The 12,433-nt window shown below is 35.5% G+C and overlaps 2 protein-coding genes across 5 annotated transcripts in view; one reads left to right on the top strand and one right to left on the bottom strand.

Annotated features, from left to right (window-relative positions):
* The window catches only part of LOC129771137 (zinc finger protein 271-like), a 44,680-nt gene extending 36,906 nt beyond the window's left edge, over window positions 1-7,774 (bottom strand). Inside the window, exon 1 of the mRNA XM_055774524.1 lies at window positions 7,498-7,774. The gene's annotated coding sequence lies outside the window, so the exon portion shown is untranslated. The remainder of the gene's footprint in view (window positions 1-7,497) is intronic.
* Window positions 2,517-12,433, top strand: part of LOC129771139 (TBC1 domain family member 16) — a 32,133-nt gene continuing 22,216 nt past the window's right edge. For 2 of the 4 annotated variants that reach the window (XM_055774530.1, XM_055774528.1), the window contains exon 1: window positions 2,517-2,977. The gene's annotated coding sequence lies outside the window, so the exon portion shown is untranslated. Of the gene's footprint in view, window positions 2,978-3,505; window positions 3,529-12,433 lie in introns of those variants that run through there. The other 2 variants (XM_055774531.1, XM_055774529.1) reach the window with 2 other exon arrangements.

Below are 12,433 nucleotides of genomic sequence, written 5' to 3'. Positions count from 1 at the left end.
GACATTTAAATTCTTTTAGAAAAAGTGTGGACTGATATATTGTTGCATAAAGTAAAAGTTTAGTATACTTGTTGTGGTGGCTGACAGCAGACAAACGACCGCAAAGAGTGTATATCAGACTACTCTCAGGTGTACCAAAATCATTTTTTCTAAATGTTTATATGTAATTCCTTCAATTTGGTGTTCCATAAATCAGTTGTAGATAGTTCGATAAACAAAATCGCACATTAACCGTTTGGGTGCGGAACAAATTTTGTGAGCTTGTGCCAAGAATGCGGATGAGTTTGGGTATATTTGAAAAAATACTAAACAACGCAGATAACTGATTAGGTAACAAAAGTTGTATTAATGAAAAAAACACACACATAAAAAGTGGGTTTTATAAAATTTATCAACATTAACTTCCTTATTATATATATATATATATATATATATATGCGACAATATATATATATATATATATATTTTTTTTTTTTTTTTTTTTTTTTAAATAATGACAATATTATATTCACACTATTTCATTTGCTATTATCGTTTGCTGCACAAAGCGTATGAAGTCCTCTTTTACAAATGCCCCCGAAAGACGAAATTCTACGTTAAGAGGTGCCAAGTCAAAAATATTAACATCAAACAAGAAGAGCGCTATCGCGCTCCTCGCACTTTTGGCATATAACAAGATTTCAAAGGGTTAAACTCATGATAGTTCCGCGTTTCAACTTACCCCGCTTTACGGGACAAGTTGAAACAATGTATATGAAAACTAAAAATTCGAAAATTAATATTTTCCGAAACACCCATGGAGCAATAAAGGCCGTATATCAGTGATAATGCAAAGAGTGTTATCTTCCAAAGCGTAAATCGTCTGCGTTCGGTGATAAGGATTCAACTTTGTATTATTGTGTATTTATCAAAGGTACCTCGTAGGTATTGAAAATCCTTATTCTGCTTACATCTACGTAACCTAGTAAGTATTTTGAACTTTCCTGCAAATCAAAACCAAGGATAGGAACATAATGGTTGTTGAAAACGATTTGATATTGAGAAACACAGTCTCGAATTGCCAAATTAGTTTATCAAATACAGGTACAACTACCGCATGGAATAACGTATTACATTATAATTGTAACATTAGATTTAGGAATAAAGAAAAAGTGGGCGAAAATGAGTGTTTCAAAAAAACCATTTTCATTTACCGTAGCATGATTTCGCCATGATACTTAATTACAATCAAATGGGGGCGTAAAGGTATGCGAATCACTACTTTGAGATTTCTTATAGCGAACCTTACAATCTATATATGCTGAAATATATTAATAGGTTTACTAAGAGAAAAACTGTATAGACGTCATCAGTACATCACTTGCCGCTATATTCAATATTTCATTAAAATCTGGAATTTTCCCTGACGGTTGGAAGGGTTCGTTTGTTTTTTCCTATTTTCCGAGAGTTTCAAAAAGGGAAATAGGTAAATGCTATCTACATCGACGGTACCTTGGAAAAAAAATACGGATTTCTCGGTTGCGTTTGACAAAATCAACCATGAGATTGCTGTTGCCAAACTAGAGCGGCTTGGCTTCCGTCGTACACTTCTCAACCGCCTTCGATCTCATCTCGCTGGTCGCCAAATGTCATTTCAGTCATTTCGGCTCGTATTTCTGATTTATTTGAATTACAGTCATTTCTCAATCAAATGCCAGTAGCTGTCTAATGCGAACGATTTCATATTTATCAAATGAATATGATGATTTTGAACACTTCAAAATGTTCTGTCATCAATTTCTGCAGGAAGAAATCATCAAATCAAGGGATTACAAAGACATGACGTGTTTGAAAACCCTGTTATGTTCACTAATCCGCTCAACATTGGAATGCTGCTAGTTTGCAGTTTGGGCGCTGTTTTACAATAATGCAGTCAATCGAATTGAATCCATCCAGAGGTGATTTGTTCACTTTGCTCTCCGAAGGCTGCTCCGGAGGAATCCAAGGTTTTCGAAAGTCGATGTTCATGTCGAAAGTCGAAAGTCGAGCCTGCAACTCCCAAGTGCCTAAGTATCTGTTCCAGGCAATGTTCATTGTGATCTCTTACGATCAGATATCGACTGTGTTGCACTTCTGCGACAATTAAAAATAAGCACAAAATAAGAAATAAGCACTTGCTGATTATTTCAGGCCTATGTGGGTTGGAAGTCAATTATTATTCTACCAGAGAACAATTGTTAGTTCATGAAATTTGTGTAATAATGTTACAAGAGGCGTAGTTATTACAATAATCTGTAAATGACAAACGAACATGCTTCAATTCAAATTCCGAAGTGGTACATGCGAATGAGTTGATCTGCAACTCTTGATCGCAATAAATGCTGCAGTCTTGAACAAGTGGCCACAAATTGCATATTACATAGCTTACTATATATCCAGACGACAAAACGGACATTCCTACGCCACACAAATGGCACATCTAGACATTGAGGAAGCATGCGCATTATCACTGGAGTACAACCTGTCAAAACTAATGAGCATTATGTCCCTACTTGTACTATCACTGCTATCACAAAAGTCCAAAATTGCTGCCGTTCGCTTAGTGACGAAGGTAGAATGCAATGTGACGAAAGTGAAGGCAGGAAAAATTAATCAATAATCTTATGAGTGAAAACGAATAAAGTTTCAAAGCACTGGATTAGTAATAGGATAACATTTCCGATAAGTGAAGTCTGCTAGTTTGAATCTCTAGAAAACGAACGGTGACCGAAATCCAGGAAAGTGTGATGTGAAAACCGAAAATTTCTGAAAAATAAAAATCAGAACATTCGTTAATGGATACATTCGAATTTGTATAGCTTGTTCTTACAAAAAGTAGTTATCTCTCAGTGAAATACAGTACTTTCGAAAATAATTGTCAAAAAAAAATCTGGCTGACTCTGAAATTTGAGAATAAATCATCTTTTCGAGTTCTAAATAGCAAACTATCAACCATAAGGTAAGTTTATCCTCCTGAGGATAGTTAGTTTCGCTGTGCATCAATGAAGTTAATTGGAGTGAGCTAGATATGTTTGTTACTACCATCACAGCATATCTGAAAAGTAAGAAAACGGAAGGACGATATTCAATACAAATAGCTCAGGACTCAATGCTAGGCACGCTATAGTGCCTATCTACGTCACAAAACGTTCCGCCTACGTGCGGGGGTTTATGCTCATGATGAGTCTTGTTTATTGTTTTCATAAGAAAGGGTTATCGATTGCTCGGTAATGTTCGTTCGTAAGCATAGATGGAGATGAAGTTCAAATTCAAAAAAGTATCTCATACTAGTGTCTTCGCGACCTTGAATTGTTGGCAGTGATTTGACATTTGAACTGCTTCTTATATTGATTTAATGCGCTGGCAATGTGATAATGGCACTGATTTCATGTTTGATGACGAGTGACTTGCCTTGAACATAAAGTAGAGCGTGCTGTGATATTGATGAATTTATGACGTTCTGGCGTGATAATAGTGTAAAACTACTGAAGTACATCTACATCAATACTCGTAAATGTTTGCTATTAAATATTAAGAGATTCAGATTTCTAATATAATTGAAAGAGGTTACGGAAGTGATTCTCCGTGATTCACCCTCAATTTATTCAATTGAGTTCATGCCATGAATCTGCATGAAATGCGATTATGTCATTACGGCATATAAATTTGGGGTTTCGTTCAGTATTTCAGATGAATAGAAGAGATTCGTAGCGAAATGATACTGTGTTCAATTGATTAATAATCATCAAACATATGAGAATATTCTATTTGAATATGACAGTAGATAACTACCTCGTCTGGCCTGGAAGAGATCCGATCGGGGAGTCCAATTTTCAATCTCTTTTTACATCAATAGAGGCCGTATATCAGTGATAACGTGACGAATGTTGTCTTCCAAGACGTATTATGTCTGTAACGATTCGTGTTATTCTGTAGGGTAAAAGTGGTGTGTAAACGATTATGGTTGCACGAATCAATTATTTGCTAATCCATATTTTGTTAGTTATTGCAGTATCATTGAGAATCAATACAACAATGCTTTTTGGTCAGTGTTTAAATTGTTTTCTCCTTTTTCCAAAAGTTTATGAAGTGATTACAATAAAATTATTTGAACTTCGTTTCCTCGTTCGAATTCTAATAAGGCTACATCAAAAACGTTTTTACATTGCATGATAGAAAAAACGTATTTTAAAAACATTTGAAGAAGTTTTTTTTAATTGTTCGTATACTTAACTGAGGTCTTAACAGTTTTTTTATCACGAGTATACTCAATCTACCAAGCAGCACAGCTAATTTCCATTGCAGTTGCCTCCAAGCTGGCTCTAGGCATATGCATTCGCTAAGTTCATGCTGCCAAGTTTCGCATCTTAGTCACAGAATATCGATCATAACGATTGTATGTTTTGGAATAACTTCACATAGGGTATTTTGGCCAACTTCAGATATTTCAAAAATCTGTCACTGTACGAACGGTTTTCATTGTTATTTCGTGCCATAATCATTTTATTATAAACGTGAATTGTATAAAATTAGATACTGTGCTTCGCTCGATTACCTTCGACAGTACGCATTTCCACATGGAATATTTCAAGATAAGATAAGATATTTTTTTTCAAGATAAGATTAAGATATTTTTCCAGAAAATAAGTAAAACTTCAACTGCTTCAATTTCTAATGAAATTTGATTCGTTTTTTATTGTCTGTATTATAGTGACTTTCAACACTTTTGGAAGCTTCGTCCCTATATTTCCATTTTTGGAAGAATGTTGGGAATGAGAATTGAACTCGTGATCTTTAACGTGAGAGGTACGGATGTTACCACTATGCCAGATCGCCTCCACAATTTGATCTGTGATAGAGTTGTTCATACCGTTGAAAAGCATCATCTGTCCGCGCCCGACGCTCCGAGTGCCGAACAAAAATTTAGTAACAGAAACCACGCCCATCGAAAATGTGCGTCAATGCAATCCCCTATAAAAGTGGCGAGCACGATGCGCTCCACAATATAGGGCCGAATGAAAATCGGGTGAAAGTCCCTTAAAAGCAAAAACTGAACTGAACCGCTCGACAACAGTTTTTCGATAACCATCGTCCAGTATTCCGACTACCGAGCAGTTAAGTACAGTATTTCAACAACCACGAGTGCAATTTTTCTTCCGCCACCAAGCAGTAACCAGTTTGACATCGACTACTGTGCAATAAGCAAAAAGTACAGTTGCATCTCACCGACAGTACAGCTTTCCTACGTATTAAGGTGAAGGTGGAAGGAAGCCATTGTATTAGTATAAGTAAAACCACGTGTTAAAATGGGGTAATAGTATTTGTGAGAGAAGAGCAAAGCACTCGTAAATAGATCAATTCACTTATCAGACTGTGTGGCGCTTTACTGACACGAGTCTTAGAATACATTTGAAAAAAACGTTTGAAAATAACAATTCAATACTAAAGTAAAATGTAGGAATGAAATGTTCCGATGAACAATTGCAAATATAAATATATATAGAAGGTGTATTTGCATATGAAGTAAAATTCTGATTATACGCAGGCGTAACATGAGCAAATTTATAACACATGCGAATTGGGGCTCTTTTGGTATTAACAAGTTCTTCCGCACAGTAAGTCGATGTTGATAATAATATTTTCCTTGGTTGATCGTATTATTTGCACATATTCACATTGGAAAGCCCTAATCCTTCTGTTCATTGGCCGAGGCATTTTGATTGAATGTAATACTTTTCCGTGCACTATTTTTGAAAGCATAGGCAGCCGTGGCAGTGTTCCGAACTCTGCAATACAATTTGCTTAACCAATGTTAAAGTTGCTAAAACTTACCCATATATAGACCCATTAAACGTAAAAATAATAATTGTATTGATATCAACACAATTTTATTCTATTGATTTTCATGACATGAAACGCTATGACTCAGGAATAATATTTTATTGAGTGGTTTTTATAGCTGTTTCGATAATGTTGCCTGGCATCAGTGTCGAAAAAATAACGATGTTTCACCAATACAAACAAAACCATTGCAGAAAATTGAAAAATGAAAATTTAACTTTCATAGCACTAGCTCGAGTTTTCCGACGTTCCTGACTATACAGTGAGACGGCAGATGAAAATTTAATATCTTGTGAGTAATCGATTAGAGTTTGGTTGATATTACTTGATGGGAAGTGTGCGAAAACGATCATTTTCTTCACACTGTTTCGCAAAATTATTGATTTTCGGGGGAGGGGTAAGGGAGGGCGATGAAAGGAATGAGTGCCATTGTGGCTAGCTTCCACCTTCACCTTAACGTAATGATGTGATTCCTTTCAACACAGAGAATAAAAATAACATTTTGTAAATCGAGACACCATTCGTGCTTCCTTCCAACGTTAACATCCTGAGTCTCGCCGCAATGATCACGAGCAATTCGTCTTAGAACTACATGTTAAGAGCATACGTTTTCTAGCGAGTGATAATTTGCAATTAATTTTGACGGGTTGCGCCTGCGCCCGAACATTATCCTTTGCTTATATGTTGGATAATTTCATCCAAAATATTTGCTCGGTTTCTGTGGACCGGCAGGGGACTTTTCTGAAAATCATGTCCAAGCTTTATTACTGTCGTTCCCAGTTATGAACGGAGAGGCCACTGTCGGTACTCAGAGACTGGCGCAGATCAGACGAAAAGTTGAATGTCACATTGTAGTGTACATTTAAATAAAACCTGAACACACTCATTTCGTAAGTGTGTGCATGTAAAACGGTTTCTCCATTTTGATTTAGACGTTTGCTCTTCAGTTCTCAAAATGGTATCCAAGCAAGAGAAGCAACGCTAGATAACTTTGCTCGCGCATCGTGCTTCTCGTACGCGAAGTTGACAAAGTCGGACTTCAATCAGCTTTTGGGACAGAAGTTTTTCACGGTGAAGTGAAATGCGGCATACTTCTCCGAAGCCATAAAATATATGTCATCTGAACATGCGGCTGGAAAAACGAAATTTTTATCGACAGTCTTTAAAAAAACACTTACACATGTGTACGCAATGTTCAATTACATGTTTTTGTTCTAGACGAACATGCTTTTCGATAGTGTTCAATGTTTAGCCCAAACATGCCCGATGATACACAAACATAAACATGACAAGCGTTTCTTACATCATAAACAAATGTTTATAATTCAAGCACATCATGAACCGTAAACCGAGGACAAATTGATCACAGTTTTCAGAAAAATGTGAATATTTCCGATTTTTTTTGTTCAATTTACACCCAATTATTTTTAAAACCAGTACTGGTGCTAAGGTCACAGAACGTTTTGAAAATTGTTGTTATAAAATTCTCTTAAGCCTTAAAAATTGAACGTGGCAAATAAAACAGTTTTAAATTTTATTACATAATACCTCCAAAAGTTGCAGTTTGTTTTTAGTAGTACGTTTGATCAATTTAACCCCGGTGATCAATTTATCCTCGAATGACGGTACAAAACATACCACACGTTGTCGCCGTATTCATTGCTTTTCGTTCCCTCGCAGGCACGGGGAAAGTTATCCCTCCTAAAACATTTCTTTGTACACTTTTTCACAGAAACTAAATAGAAATTTAGTTCGTATTGTAAAAATTGCATGAACTCAGAGTGAAACCAAAAATAAAATACACAACATCTTTTTGTTCTGTAATGAGACTGTTTATTTATGTAAAGCGCAGGACCCCGGTCCAACACGAACCGTGGTCTGCCTTCAACTTCAAACTATGACTACTTCTGATGAGCCCCTGTCTCTTACAAAATATGTTCTCATATACTAGTTTACAAAATAAACTTAAACTCTACACAAACATTTTCAGCTGGGCGGAGCATCGCATTTGGTGAATTACGTATAAGAGAAAAAGTGAGGATGAGGAAAAGTAGGTCTTCAGGTTTCCGCTTTGCCTAGCGCAAACGTAGCCTCAATTGAATGTAAATAATACAACCGGCACTTGCGTAACATGTTGATACAAGTGCGGTGTTTATTTACAGCATGGGAATGTTGCATCGCAGTCATAAATCGTATAGCGGATGACTAATACTTTATGGCCTGCGCTTAAAGAGGGTTTGGGAGATTGGGTTCATTTAGTGTGAAATGAGAAGGACTATTTATGGATAGGGATAATGGGATGAAGATGTGAGAAAGAATATGGAAAAGGGAAATACTGCCACAAGAGACTGTGAGTTCATGCACATTTTGCAAGTATGAATCAATAATTCATAGTCATTTTTCCATTTCTTTCATAGAAATTAAACACAAATTTCTGCATTACTCGAGAATTATTCAAGCAAATGAAACCAAATTAGGCATCTGAAGGTTTAAGGGTGCAATAAATGTATTTCTAAAGGGGGGCTGCCATACAAATGAAACACAAACTTCTGCATTACTCGAGAATTAATCAAGCAAATCAAACCAAATTAGGCATATTTTAGGAGGTTTTAGGATGCAATAAATGTTTCTATGGAAGTTAGACACTTCACCCTAAAGGGGGTCTGCCATACAAATGAAACACAAATTTCTGCATAACTCGAAAACTAATCAAGTAAATGGAGCCAAATTAGGCATCTGAAGGTTTAAGGGTGCAATAAATGTTTCTATGGCGGTTAGACACTCCTTCCTTCTCTCTGTGGGGGGGCGGGGTAGTTACCGCCATACAAATGAAGCATGCATTTCTGCATAATTCAAGAACTAATCAAGCAAACTGAACCACATTTGGCATGTGGAGGTTTTAGGGAGCAAGAAACATTTCTAAGGTGGTTTAACACTCCTCCTACATTTCTGAAGAGGGGAGGGGGGAGGTCTGCCATAGAAATGAAACAGTTTTGTTAGAAATACTAGGAATTTTATAGTAAAAGGTAAATTCAACGGGGTCAATTAGAAGATCAATCAATGAATAGTTCTGCGATTGGACCCATGAACTGGCTCATAGTAAGAAAACGTGGATGTTTGAAGGTATTGATAACAAAACACAAATTTTGGGCGGGACGAAGTTTGCCGGGTCAGCTAGTAAATAAATGAATACCCAAAAATTAGGTTTAGATGCATGTTTTCAGGAAAATTTACACCTATTCTTGGTATTTTGATGATATCAATGATATCAATTGTGAAGAACTATGATATCAAATGGCGCTTATTTTGTTCAGAACAAATAAAAAGTTGTATTTTATTCACTCAAAATTTTAAACGAAGCACCCATTATCATGATAGGGAAGCATTTTTTCCCATATCAACAATTGGTGGTCTCCAATTCGCTTCTTCTACTCTATACACTGCCGGTGTTTGGAGTGAAAATGCAAGAGAAACTGTACACCATGTTTGAACATCATGTGAAACATTGAGATCACACCAAACATACTACGAATACAAACATGTCGCATTTTCAAACATAGGTACACAAACACATGGTTCGGTGCAAACACAAAACTGCGAAAACAAGCGTGAACATGTTCATCAGTTTTATGTGAAACACGGAAGACTTGCCACCGGGATCATCTACTGGCACATATACGTTAAAGAATGACTGGAGATACGTATGCTGCCTTTGCTCAACAAATTTTTTTGTTGTTTTTCGGATGATTTGGCGTGGAAATGCTCTTTTACAAATAATGAACATAAGTTTAATGTTTCAGTTGCGGAAAAGTAACAAATATGGAGTCAAAAGCAATTCAAAAAAGAAACACAAATGTACTTCAAAAATAAAAATCTTTCATACTGTGGAAAACGTGGAAACAAGTTGAGAATATCGTGTCATAAAACGGCTCAAAAAAGTATGATTATTGATTTTAAGCAAAAATGTGAAGAAAAAAGCCTTGCATATAGTGTTAAGGAGGGTAGAGTTGGGGCATTCACATAGTGGGGCCGTTCTGAAAAAAGACTGTCAAAAATATTTTCTCGTTTAACCTTACATTTTAGAGGTTGGATATTTTCAAAAAAAATTATTAATAATTGTACGTTTTCATTCAAACTCTTACTATGTTAGAATAAAACTTAGGAAAACTTTTTGTACCTGGGAGATAATGAGTTTAGTCTTCAGAAAAATTGTAGATCTAACAATTTTATGAAACTTTTTCGAAGATACATAATTTCCATCTCTTAGTACTGCAGAGATATATCTGGGTTTCTCGGTAGAGTACCTTAAAACTAGTGCATTGCATTCTCATTCACGGAGCAGATATCATTGACACAAAAATTCTGCTGATCGGTTGTCTGTCGAAGGAAGCATCAAGAATGAAGAAGTAAAAATTCAAAAAGTTTCCGTGAAAATTGATCTAGAAAAAGTTAAAGGTATGTTATTTTTTTAATAATATATGTTATATGTTAATTTGTTTTAATATTATACTTGTTGTAAGTCTTCAAATTACAATTTGCAGAGAGGTTAACAATCAGAATGTTTTCGTAAGATTGGTTATGACATGCGATCCTCTGATAAGCAGCTCGCGAAAGCAAAGATCAAAGAAAATTCAATTTCTTCCACCATCTGCAGTGAAACTTTTGCAAAATAGCTCAGATTTGTGCTCCGATAGCGAACTAGAAACAGGAATCGAATTGTGAATCAATAATAAGATAAACATCAATATTAGATGAAGTATGAAATAAAAAAGATAAAAACATGGAATAAATAGCGCTGCACATAAATATTATGTTTCTGAAAGTTCCCGAGTTCGAAAAGTAGTATGTATTATACTTTAAACTTTGACGAAAAAATGACGTTGAGAATGGAAGCAAAGACGTGTTCCTTTTTGAATAATTTAGTTAGAAAAAGTGACAATTTTTTTCTTTGTAACCACTGTACATCGAAACGGTGTCATTAAAAACTATTAGTGTCTTCGGAAAAGTTATGTATTTTAATACCACCTATAGCTTTGTGGAACATATTGAGTTGATATAATGTTATTTAGATCCAATTTAAGTTAAAAAACTAGTTTTAAGGTGCTCTTCTGAAAACCCCGTATATCTCTGCAGTACTAAGAGATGGAAATTATGTACTTACGGAAAAGTTTCATAAGATTGTTAGGTCTAGCACGAGATGTGCCAAGAAAAAAACAATCTGAACAAAAGTTCCGTGCAAATGGCCAAGAACCAGATTACGTAAATTCAATGTTCAGAAGACAACACACCATACCGAAAAGCAGAATAAGGTAGCAGAACACCGACGAGACGATACGACATATATGTGAAGACGAACTCGAAGTTGATTTTGGGGAACAAATTTCTCATTGCTGAAGACAAGTGTCATAGCTAAAGACAGAGAACCCCAGGAAACAGAAATATCGAAGTTTGCTAGGAAAGTAATGATTTGGCAAACGATTTGTGTAGAAAATGGAACCATAAATGGACAGGTGTGTTTAAAAGAATGTTTCAATATCCCTTTATTTCAATTGTTAAACAAAGGAAATTGAATCTTATACGCCTTTCGCGATATGGGAGGATATGGTAGAGTGATCACCCTTAGAAACGCTCGGTTTATCGAAGAATATATAAACAACCAATTGTTGTTCAAGATTGCAAACGGTATTTACTATATAAATTTAAAGTAGTACAGTTTTCATCAAAAGGAAAAAAAGTAGGGAAATCGAACATTTTTTAGTGTGGGTTTAAAGTGGTCACTTACACACACCATGCTAAATGGGATAGATTCATGCGTTGTTTCTTGTCCGAATTTCTCGAAAATAAGCTGAACCTATTCACCTAGAAATAGGACAAAAGAGATCCCTTCGAGAGCAGCATGTGATAAGGATCTATCAGCTTTAGTAAAAGGAACATTGTAAGTCATTTTCCCCCACTGACTATTTTGCCCCAAACAACAAAATAATTTCTCGGTGAATATGTGTTTGAGTTGGCAGATACACCTAAATTTCACGGAATATTCCTTAAATACGATGCGCACAAAACTACGTCCGAATGGCTACCGAGAGAGCAATTTCTGTTTTCATTTATATTTTGAAATTACTCAAAGGGTGACTAAAAAGTCATGAAACTATTCAAACATAAGGTGAATATCGAAACGGCATCAATAGTCAATAGATATACTACCTAACCAGCAACGGACCACTTTACCAACATTTCCCCTATGAGTAATTCCAAATGAAATCGACAAATGACAAAACATGAGTATTTTTGATTCGAATGAAAGTGTGTATTCCGTTTGGGTTAGAGGAAATATGAGTTTTCCACAGCAATTGGGAATTTTTTGACTCAAGCGTAACTTTTGAAAAGGGCGTATCGATTTGACTAAGAGAAATTTTTGATAATTTATATCTCAAAAACTATGAGTCGTACTGAAATAGTGTCTTAGAAAGAGTTATAGAGTATTGATGGTTGAATATGAAAAAAATGTCTACTGAGAAAAAAATTAGTACTCTTTTTTTATTTACAAAATAAAAATTCAATTTGCAATATCCAA

The sequence above is a fragment of the Toxorhynchites rutilus genome, chromosome 2 (genome assembly GCF_029784135.1).
Source record: "Toxorhynchites rutilus septentrionalis strain SRP chromosome 2, ASM2978413v1, whole genome shotgun sequence".
Lineage (NCBI taxonomy): Eukaryota > Metazoa > Arthropoda > Insecta > Diptera > Culicidae > Toxorhynchites > Toxorhynchites rutilus.
The sequence above is the reverse complement of the archived record's forward strand: the minus strand, read 5'-3'. Positions and strand labels throughout refer to the sequence as shown.